The sequence below is a fragment of the Prionailurus bengalensis genome, chromosome F2, assembly GCF_016509475.1.
Source record: "Prionailurus bengalensis isolate Pbe53 chromosome F2, Fcat_Pben_1.1_paternal_pri, whole genome shotgun sequence".
NCBI classification, from domain to species: Eukaryota; Metazoa; Chordata; class Mammalia; order Carnivora; family Felidae; genus Prionailurus; species Prionailurus bengalensis.
The window spans coordinates 26,869,520-26,879,907 of NC_057353.1; positions in this window are offsets into that span (position 1 = coordinate 26,869,520).

The following is a 10,388-nucleotide window of genomic DNA, read 5'->3' on the forward strand; positions in this document are numbered from 1 at the left end:
AGAGAGGGAGAGAGAGAATCCCAAGCAAGCTCCATTCTGTTAGCTCAGAGCCTAACATGGGGCTCGATTCCATGAACTGAACCATGAGACCATGACTTGAGCCAAAAACAAGAGTTGGATGCTTAGCCCACTGAGTCACCCAGGCACCCTGAAATTGACACACTTTATACTTAAGCAGTTAGCACAACTAGCACATTGAGTCCTCGCCCTTTGGAATAAGAGGAAACATAATGAATGTATTAGTCAGTGTTCCCCAGAGAAACAGAACTAACCAAGTTTTATACATACATACACACACACACACACACACACACCCCCTACAGAGTTATATACACATATAAAATTATAAGCTGTGTTATAAGCATATAAGTTATATACACATGTAAAGATACAAATGTTTGTGTATATATACATGAAGATATTTACATCTTACATACATGCATGTATATATGTCTTACATATATACATAAATATATCTTGCCTTTATATAAAGAGATTTTTTTATAAGGAATTGGCCCACATGACTAGAGAGGCTGAGACGTTGTAAGATCTGCAGTTAGTAAGCTAGAGACCCAGGAGAGCTGAGGATATAAGTTCAGTCTGACTCTGAAGCACTGAGGATCAGGATTGCCAATGTATAAATTGCAGTACAAAAGAGTCCAGGCTCAAGCTCTAGGAAGAGCTTGTTTTCATTAGAATTCAAAGGTAAGAAAAAGACAATGTCTCAGCACAGACAATTAGAAAGGAGTTCCATGGGTCAGGGAGTTTCAGCCCTTTTGTTCTCTGCTGGCTTTCTTCTGATTGGATGAGGTCTGCCACACTAGGAAGGGCAGTCTATGTTACTCAGTCTGCTAATTCAAATATTAATCTTTTCCAAAACACCTCCACAGACATACCCAGACTAATATTTGCCCAACTACCTGGGGACTCTGTGGCCCAGACAAATTGATATATAAAATAACCATCAGAGTGAAGGTTTCAGTGGAATCCTCTGAAACTACTCCTCCTTCAAGATAATTTAAAAAAAAATGCATTCCAGGAATGATCAAAAGTTGGGGCTATCCTTAAAGATCTAAAGGATGCAGGGATAGTTGTCCCCATCATATTTTCATTTAATTTACCAATCTGACCTTATAGAAACCAGGTGAATTTTAGAAGATGACAGTAGATGATTACAAACTCATATATGTATATGTAGTAACTTCAATTTTAGCTCCCGTAACAGATGTAATATCCTTACTAGGATGTATTAATGTTACCCAACTACAAGAAAAACACTATGGATTTGATGGTTATATTATAATTTAGTCATAAATGAGAAGAAAGTGTGCATTCAAATAAAATAGACAACTTTATGGCAAAGAAGGTGTGGCTGTAAACCCATGACTGTGAACCCACTGGCCAATTCCACATTATACTGTCTTGGTGTAAAACCAACTGTCTTGGTGGAGTGTTGAAATGGTCTGCTGATGTGCAGTTGAAGCACTAGGGTGGAAATAATAAGAGAATCAGGTGTTATCATCGAGGATGCAGGACACCATTGCATCAAACATCTTTACATGTTACTGTGTTCACATTAGGAAAAATACATAGGTATGGAAAACAAGGGGTTAAAACAGAAAAAATATTCCACCTACTATCATTCCCAACATCCACTAGAGCTCATTGTCCTCCCATCTGCACGACTCTGCAAGAGTTCTTGAAGAGTCCCTCTGCAGTAAAATCCCTCTATTATCCAGGGCTCTCCAGAGAAACAGTACATAGAAAAAGGTTTATTATAAGCAAGTGGTACATGTGGTTAAAGTGGCTGGTGAGTACAAAGTCTGTAGTGCAGGCCAGCAGGCTGGAGACCCAAAAGAACTGATGATACAGGTCCAGACCCCAGACCAGTGGACAGAAACCCAAGAAAGCCAATGATGCAGATGAGTCTAAGCCAGTCTGTTGGAGAATTCTCTCTTGATAAGGCAAGCTGGTCTTTTTCTTCTATTCAGGCCTTCAGGTATGGATGAGGCCACCCAAATTATGGAGGGCAATCTGTTTACTCAAAATTCACTAATTTAAAGGTTAATCTCATCCAAAAACATCCTTCAGGTTGGCACATAAAATTAGCCATCACAAACTTACCTCTTGTCAATTGGACACCCATACTTGCCTCCTTAAATTATATTTGATTGTCAAATACAGACAATAATAAGGTTATGTTTCCACCTAATGTGATACCTAACTATTCTGTATACCACAGAAAATGCACTAATACCTCCCCCAAAAGAGGATGCAAAGTACTTGGATAATGTTTACTCTTACTTACCATTGCTTCAAAGATTTCATCTTTGAAATTTTCATCTCTCTTTTATCTCCTCCTGCTATCCCATTACACATATATTATACCTTTTGTAATTGGTTCTGCAATTCTTGGATATTCTGTCCTGTTTTTTTTCTTTCTTTTTCCTATTTGTATTTAAATTTTTGAAGTTCAGGGGCACCTGGGTGGCCCAGTTGATTGAGCATTCCACTTTGGCTCAGGTCATGATCTCACGGTTCGTGAGTTCCAGCCCCATGTTAGGCTCTGTGATGACAGCCTGGAGTCTACTTTGGATTCTGTGTCTCCCTCTCTCTCTGCCTCTCCCCTGCTCATGCTCTGTCTCTCTCTCAAAAATAGATAAGCATTAAAAAATTTTGGAAAAAAATAAAAAATAAATAAATTTTGGAAGTTTATAATTCATACCTTTTTAGGCTCATTAGGTATTCCCTGAGCCAGGTCTAGTCTATTGGTGAGCCTATCAAAGGCATCCTGCACTGCTGGTTACAATTTTTGTTTCTTTGTTTGTTTTAATTCCTATTCTTAGAGTTTCCATCTCTCTGCTTATATTACCCATATGTTCTTGCATGTTGTCCACTTTTCCCATTACATCTTTCAGCATATTAATCACAGTTGTTTTAATTTCCTAGTTTGATAATTGTAATATCTCTGTCATATCTCAGTCTAATTCTGATGCTTGCTCTGTCTCTTCAAATTCTGAGTTTTATCTTTTAGTATGCCTTATAATATTTGGTTGAAAGCAGAATGTGATATACTGGGTAAAAGGAACTAAGACAAATAAACCTTTAAACTTTGTGTTTATCTGACTAGAGACTAGGCTGCATTTACCATATAATGTAGGTGTCAGGGGCTACAATTTCTTCCAGTATCCCTTTTCTTGTCTTCTCTGGTGTCTTTAGGTTTCTCTAAAGACTTCTTAAATAAGGTTTGATACTTGCAGCCTATAATCACCTGTTATTATATAGGAGCTCTACTGATGTGGTGGTAAGGAAGGGACGTATTCCATAGGCCTACTATTTGGTCTCAGTCTTTTAGTCAGCTTCTTCCCCCAGGCTGTTTCTCAACCTATTTTCCCACCCCTTTAGATGAGACAGAAGGCTAGAGGGAACTGGAGTTGTATATTTCTTCCACCTCAGGTCACTTAGGCTCTGGTTAAACCCAGCTCAGCTAGATTCTGATAAAGTAGTTTCTCTTGAAAGCAGGCATTATTAAGAACAGAATTCTCAGGGTGCCTATGTGGCCCAGTTGGTTGATGTCTCACTCTTGATTTTGGCTCAGGTCATAATCCCAAGGTCATGGGATCGAGCCCCATGTCACTCAGTGATGAGCATGGAGCATGCATGAGAGTCTCTCTTTCTCTCTCCCTCTCTCTCTCTCTCCCTCTGTCCCTCCTCTGCTTGTGTGTATGCACATGTTCACTCTAAAAATTTATTAATTAAAAATTTAAAAAAGAACAGAATTCTCTGTATGTATTTTTAAAAGTTTCCTTTTTCCCTCCTTCTGTCAGAAGCATTGGTTCTTCTCCAGTCTTCACTGTGAGAACCTATAAGTTTCTTACATAGAGTTGAACAACCCTCAAAATTTCGGGGGCCCCTTTAAGACTGCTTCTCTTAGGTTTTTGTTTGTTTTTGTTGTTGTTTTTAAATCTCTCAAATTTGTCCACAATGAATTTCCAGCAGTTTGTCAATTACAGCTTAGGTTTTCTTACAGCAGCTCTGGCTCCCATGGAAGTTCTGTTCCGTGGCTGTGCCTTGGTGAGTTATGATTCTCTGCATCTATCTCACATCAGTCTCTTCAATTTGGGGGGAAAAAGTTAGCCCTGTGACCTTGATTCTCAGATGTATCTGAGAAGAGATGTTAATTTTCAGTTTGGTCAGCATCTATCTTGCTCTGATGTTTGGAGTGATGACTAGCAAGCCTGATTTTACAGTTTTTTTGGGAGACCAAAGGACTGGATTTGGTGTTTGAGGCAGTCTCTCTAAAAGCTAGTGCCACAGCAGTGTGTCGATTGGATAAGGTTCCCATATCTCCTTTCTCCCAAAATGTGTCAATGATTACCTATAATGGTAATTGTTTTTTATAGATGTTTAAAATTTATTTGATTGAATTTAGCCTTCACTTAGGAAGACAACTATTAGAATAGAAATAGGATAATTTCCTAACATGATAAAGGATATCTATATAAAGGTATTAGCAAACATTATGTATCATAGTAAAATTACAAGAGTAATTCCACTGTAATGAGTTCCAAAACAATGATGTCTACTCTTGTGTCCATAATTCAATCCTGTTTTAAAAGTTTTATCCAAAGGAATCAGAAAATAAAATATGAGTTACAAATATTGGCCGGGAGTAACTTTAATTTTCATTAGTTGTATGTTCCCCCGGGAGGGAAAACAAGAGAAGCAATGTAAAAAAAAAATTAAAACCCTTGTGAGAATTCAGAAAATATGTCTCTTATTAAATAAATATGCCGAATTAAATTGCATTACACAGTATTTGCAAAAATCAAGCTGAAAACAATGTCAGGATATAATTTACAACAAAAATTACAATAATAAAATATCTTAGCACAAACAATAAGACCTATTTTTTAAATAGACAAAAAATTATAGGAGAGTAGAAAATAAAATATGAATAAATGAAGATCCATAGCATTATTCTTGGTGCAAAACTTTAATATTGTAAAAGTGTTCAGTTTCTCCTAGGTAAACTATAAAATTAACTTAGCGTCAACAAAAATTTAATGGCCACATGTCTAAAGCCATCTAAATATTAATCTTTTTGCACAGTCTCTAAAAGCCATTCAATCCAGCAAGGAGAACATGTAAAATTACTCATTTCCCAAAGAAATAAGAACACTAAAAAATTTCTCCACATGTGTGGGGAAAATAACATTCTGAAACCATTGTAGCCAGTTCTAGAATACACAACAGAATTGAGTGCCAGGCAAATAAAATGGGAGAGGTCAGTACTATCATACTAGTAGCTAAAGAGAGGCCAAATTAAATCTGACAAAAAAAAGAGAATTCTAAATTATGTGGGGAAATGTTTAAAACAAACCTGAGCCTGATTCAATCAGAAAATTGCTTGATGAGGAAACAAAAGAGAAGCCTGACAGTTCATAGGCACAGAAATAACAGCCTTGTATGGCATCATTTCTAGGAGAGGAGCAGTTAACTTAGGACAGATAGACACCTCTTAGATAGAAGTAAAAGAAAAGCAAGAAGTAACAGATATTAATGATCCTACAGAAACAAGACGATCATGAAACCAGAAGATACAATCACCTACATGCACACACACACACACACACACACACACACACACACACACAAAACCACACAGTTCAATAATGAAACTGTAATTCACTATGTGGGAGTCAGTTCTCCATTTTTTTTTTACGTTTCTGCTCATATTTGGGGAAGAAATACTAATAGCCTCTTTTCTGACCTATCTTTTTTTAAAGTTTATTTATTTATTTTTGAGAGAGAAAGAGAGCAAACAAATGAGCGGGGGAGGGCAGGGGAGAGAGACAGGGAAAGAGAATTTCTAGCAGGCTCTGCGTCTCAGCGTGGAGCCCACCTAGGGGCTTGAAATCAGGAACTGAGAGTTGATGACCTGAGCTGAATCAAGAGTTGGTCACTTAACCAACTGAGCCATCCAGGCGCCCCTGACCTATCTTTTTGAAGAAGATTGCATAGCTAACAATTTGCCCTGGGAGAGGGTAGAGAGACAGAAAAAGTTACTCTACCCAGCTCCTCTGGGCAATGGTAGGGCAGTTTGCTTGGAAGCCCAGTTTGAAGAATTTGGATTGCCTAAGAGCTGGGCTCCAAGCATTATACAAACACACTAGATGCAAAGCATCCCCCCCCCCCCGCCCCGGGCCATTCCATGTTACCCCCATGACTCTGACATGACCAGGAAGCATGTGACGCTTGATGGGTTTGAGTAGTCAACCTTTTTGTCTCTGTCTTCTGCTAACATCTATGAAACAATGGCAGGGTCAGTGGCTGATTTGTAAGTACTGTCAAATCTCTTATTATTCCTGGTACTTAACTCATAGCAATAGGGAGGTTTTGAAATAAGAATATACCTTTTGATGTTGCTGGTTCTGAAAATTGAGACATTTGAAAAAGAACTGAAAAAGGAAGACAATATTTACACAAAGCCTCTATAAGAATAAAACAGAAAATGTTAACTAAAACATTTAATTTTTGGAGATTGATGGAGCTACTCATCAATAAATAACCACAAATCAAAAGAAAGTTTTCAAGTAATTAGAGAATTATGTGCATATATAAAAACGATCAACCTTGAATTGTAAAGAGCAAATAAAACTAAAAGCGTTGTCCTATAATTGACTTAACTTTGACTCATCATTTTCTAGTGGATGTAAAAAAATGTAAAATATTTTGAATCAACTTAATCAATTACTTGTCACATGTATTCTCCAGAAACCAGCCTCTGAGTGAAAGTTTAGACAAATTTGAATGCACAGACAGTTTACTGGGGAGTGTCTTTGGAAGAAGCACCTGTGGAAGGGAGGGGACACTCTTGGATTGGAAATGGCCCATCAGAGTCATCACACTTTGAGCCAAAATGGCTTGAACTTCGTATCCTCCACCTCCAGCCGTCTTTGTATGACCTTGGATGAGGAAGCTCTGTGCAGCTGAAGCAATTCTTAAGGGGCTAACAGCTAAAGGCTATTGCATTCCAAGGAATTCCATTCCAAAGAAGTGGGAAAAACGCCCTTCCCTGAATGGAGAAAATGGGTGGTGAGTCTGTAGGTCTACCATACCAACAACATGTTTCTTATTGGAACGAAAGTTAATTTTGTTCTTTTTCCAATCATTTCTAGCAAAAATTTCCAAGCCTATAGCAAAATTGAAAGAATTTTACACTTACCTATATTTCCACCACACAAATGTTATAGTTAACATTTTATTCCTCTGCTTTATCACACATCTATCTGTCTATCTCTTTTTGTCATCAGTATGCTCCACCAAAACATTTCTGATGAATATCATTAAATATGATAACGTTACTTGTAACATTTACATAAAATGAAATACACAAATCTTGAGTGTATATTAGCTGAATTTTCACAAATGCATACATCTGTATCAAAACATAGAGGATTGTTATCAACCCTGAAAATTCCCTCATTTCTCTTTCCAGTTAATCCTCCCACCCACCAATAAGAAACTACTGTGCTGATATTTTGTGACCATAGTTTTTTTTTTTCTGTCCTAGAACTTAGTATACATGAAATCTTATTGTGTATACTCTTTTGTGTAAGTGGAAGTCTTTTCTCCCCTAAGTATAATGTTTTTGAATTTTGTGGATGTTGTGTGGTTATCTGTTGCTGTTGTGTTGCAGACTTCCATTCTATTGTATCGTTTGTTAATGATTTTCCTGTTGGTAAATATGTTGGCTGTTTCCAGTTTTTAGCTTTATGATTAAAAATACTAATAACATTCATGTATTAATCTTTTTGAATTTTTGTTTTCCTTGGATAAATACTTATGAGTAGAAATGTGGGATCACAGGAGAGATTTATGTTTAGTTTTATAAGAACAGCCAGGTATTTTTCTGAAGTAATTGTACCATTTTATATTCTGATAAAATTTGGGAGTTTCATTTTTTCCAATGCTTGCCAACAATTGTAATTGTCAGTCTTTTTAATTTTAGACATTCTGGTACTTGTGGTGTTAAGGTGTTTTATTCAAGCATCCATGATAACTAATGTTGAGCACTTCTCTTTGCTTTTTAATGTTTATTTTTGAGAGACAGAGACACAGCATGAGCGGGGGAGGGGCAGAGAGAAAGACGGAGACACAGAATCCAAAGCAGGCTCCAGGCTCCAAGCTGTGAGCACAAAGCCCCACTCAAGGCTCGAACCCACAAACCACAAGATTATGACTTGAGCCCAAGTCAGCCGCTTAACAGACTGGGCCACCCAGGTGCCTCATGTTGAGCATTTTTCTATGTGCTTCTTGATTCTTATCATATTTTCTTTTGTGAAGTAATTATTTAAATGTTTACCCAATTTTTATTGGGTTGTCTTTTTACTGTTACATTATAAGAATTATTTATAATTTTGGATATCCAGTCCTTGTCACATACATATATTGTGAATCATTTCACCGGTCTGTGGTCTGCCTATTTCTTTTCTAAAGTGTGGTCTTGGATAAACAGAAGTTTTTAACTTTGATGACTTTCATTGTCATTTTTTGGATTATTTATTTATGTGATGTGTCCAAGAAAACTTTTGCTGTTGTTGGTCAAGTGTTTTATTTCATTATTTTTTAACAAGAAAACTTTTTTACACTTAGGTCACAAAAATTTATTTAAATAGTTACGGTTTTAACTCTTACATTTAGATATAGATTTCTACTATAATATTTGCATATAGTGTGAGGAAAGGTGCAACTTTGTTCTATATGTATATAAAGATATTCTAAAATTATTTGTTGCATAGACTTGTATTTCTTCTATTTTATTGTTTTGGCACTTTTGTAAAATCAAATGACCATGTAGGTGTGATTTTCTTTCTGAGCTCTTGATTCTGTTCTATTATTCTATTCATGACAATATCATGCTCCTTTGATTACTGTAGCTTTATAATAATTCCTGAAGTCAGGTAGTCAAATTTGCCAGTTTTATTCTTTCTTACAGACTGCTCTGGATATTCTAGTTATCTGTGATTCAATATATGTTTCAGAATCATCTTGACAATTTCTATAAATAAACCCGCTCAAATTATCATCAGAATTGTGTTGACTCTATACACAAATTTGAAGATAAATAACATCTTAAGAATATAGAGCGTTGGGGACACCTAGGTGACTCAGTTGGTTAAGAGTCTGACTTTTGATTTCAGCTGCATTCATGATCTCATGGTTTGTGAGACTGAGCCCTGTATCTATGGTGCTAACAGCACAGATCCTGCTTGGGATTCTCTCTCTCCCTCTCTCTGCCCTTCCCCCACTCATGCTCCCTCTCTCTCTCTCTCTCTCACTCAAAATAAATAAATTAATTTAAAAAAAGAATATTGAGCTTTGTAATATATGAACATGGTGTATTTCTGCATTGATTTGGGTTGTCTTTAATTTCTCTTAGCAATGTCTCAGCAGTGTAGAAGTCCTACATGGCTATTTTCATTTTTAAACTTTTTACATTTATTTTTTATATTTATTCCTTTCTTATGTAAAATTATATATACTTTAGGTGTACAACACTATGTTTTGATATAGGTATACTTTGTGAAATGATTACCACAATGAAACAAATTAACATATTCATCATATCCTGTAGTTACCTTTCTTTCTTTTTTTTTTTTTCAATCCAGCAATCTCATTTCTGGGTATACATCCAAAGGAATTCAAATCACCATCTCTAAGAGATACCTGTACTTTCATTTTCATTGCATCATTATTCACAGTAGCCAAGATATGCTAAAAATCTGTCGACAGGTGAATGGATAAAGAAAATGTGGTAGATATATTCATGTATGTAATTTACATATATGAATTTATATATACATATGTATATATAGCATATTCATACTGTATACTATTGTGTGTGTATACACACACACACACACACAATGGAATTATATTTGAAAAATAAAGAATTCTTATTATTTGTGACAACAGAGATGAGCCTGGAGGACATTATGTTAAGTAAAATATGTCAGACATAGAAAGAGACATATCACATAATCTCACCTGTATGTAGACTCTTAAAAAAAAAAGAAAGAAACACAGTAACAGAGAGTAGATGGTATTTACCAGAGGCTGTGGGTGGGGGGAAAGGTAGATATTGATCAAATAGTGTAAACTTTCAGTTATAAGATGAATTAATTCTGAACACCTATTGTATAGCATGATGTCAATGTTAATGATAATGTATTACATACTTGAAATTTGTTGAGGATAGACATTAGTATTCTCACCTGCAAAAAAGGTAACTTTTTATTATACACCTCAAAATAATGTAACATGGTATATCAATTATATTTCAATTTTGAAAAGGTAACTATCTTTTTTAATTTATTTATTTA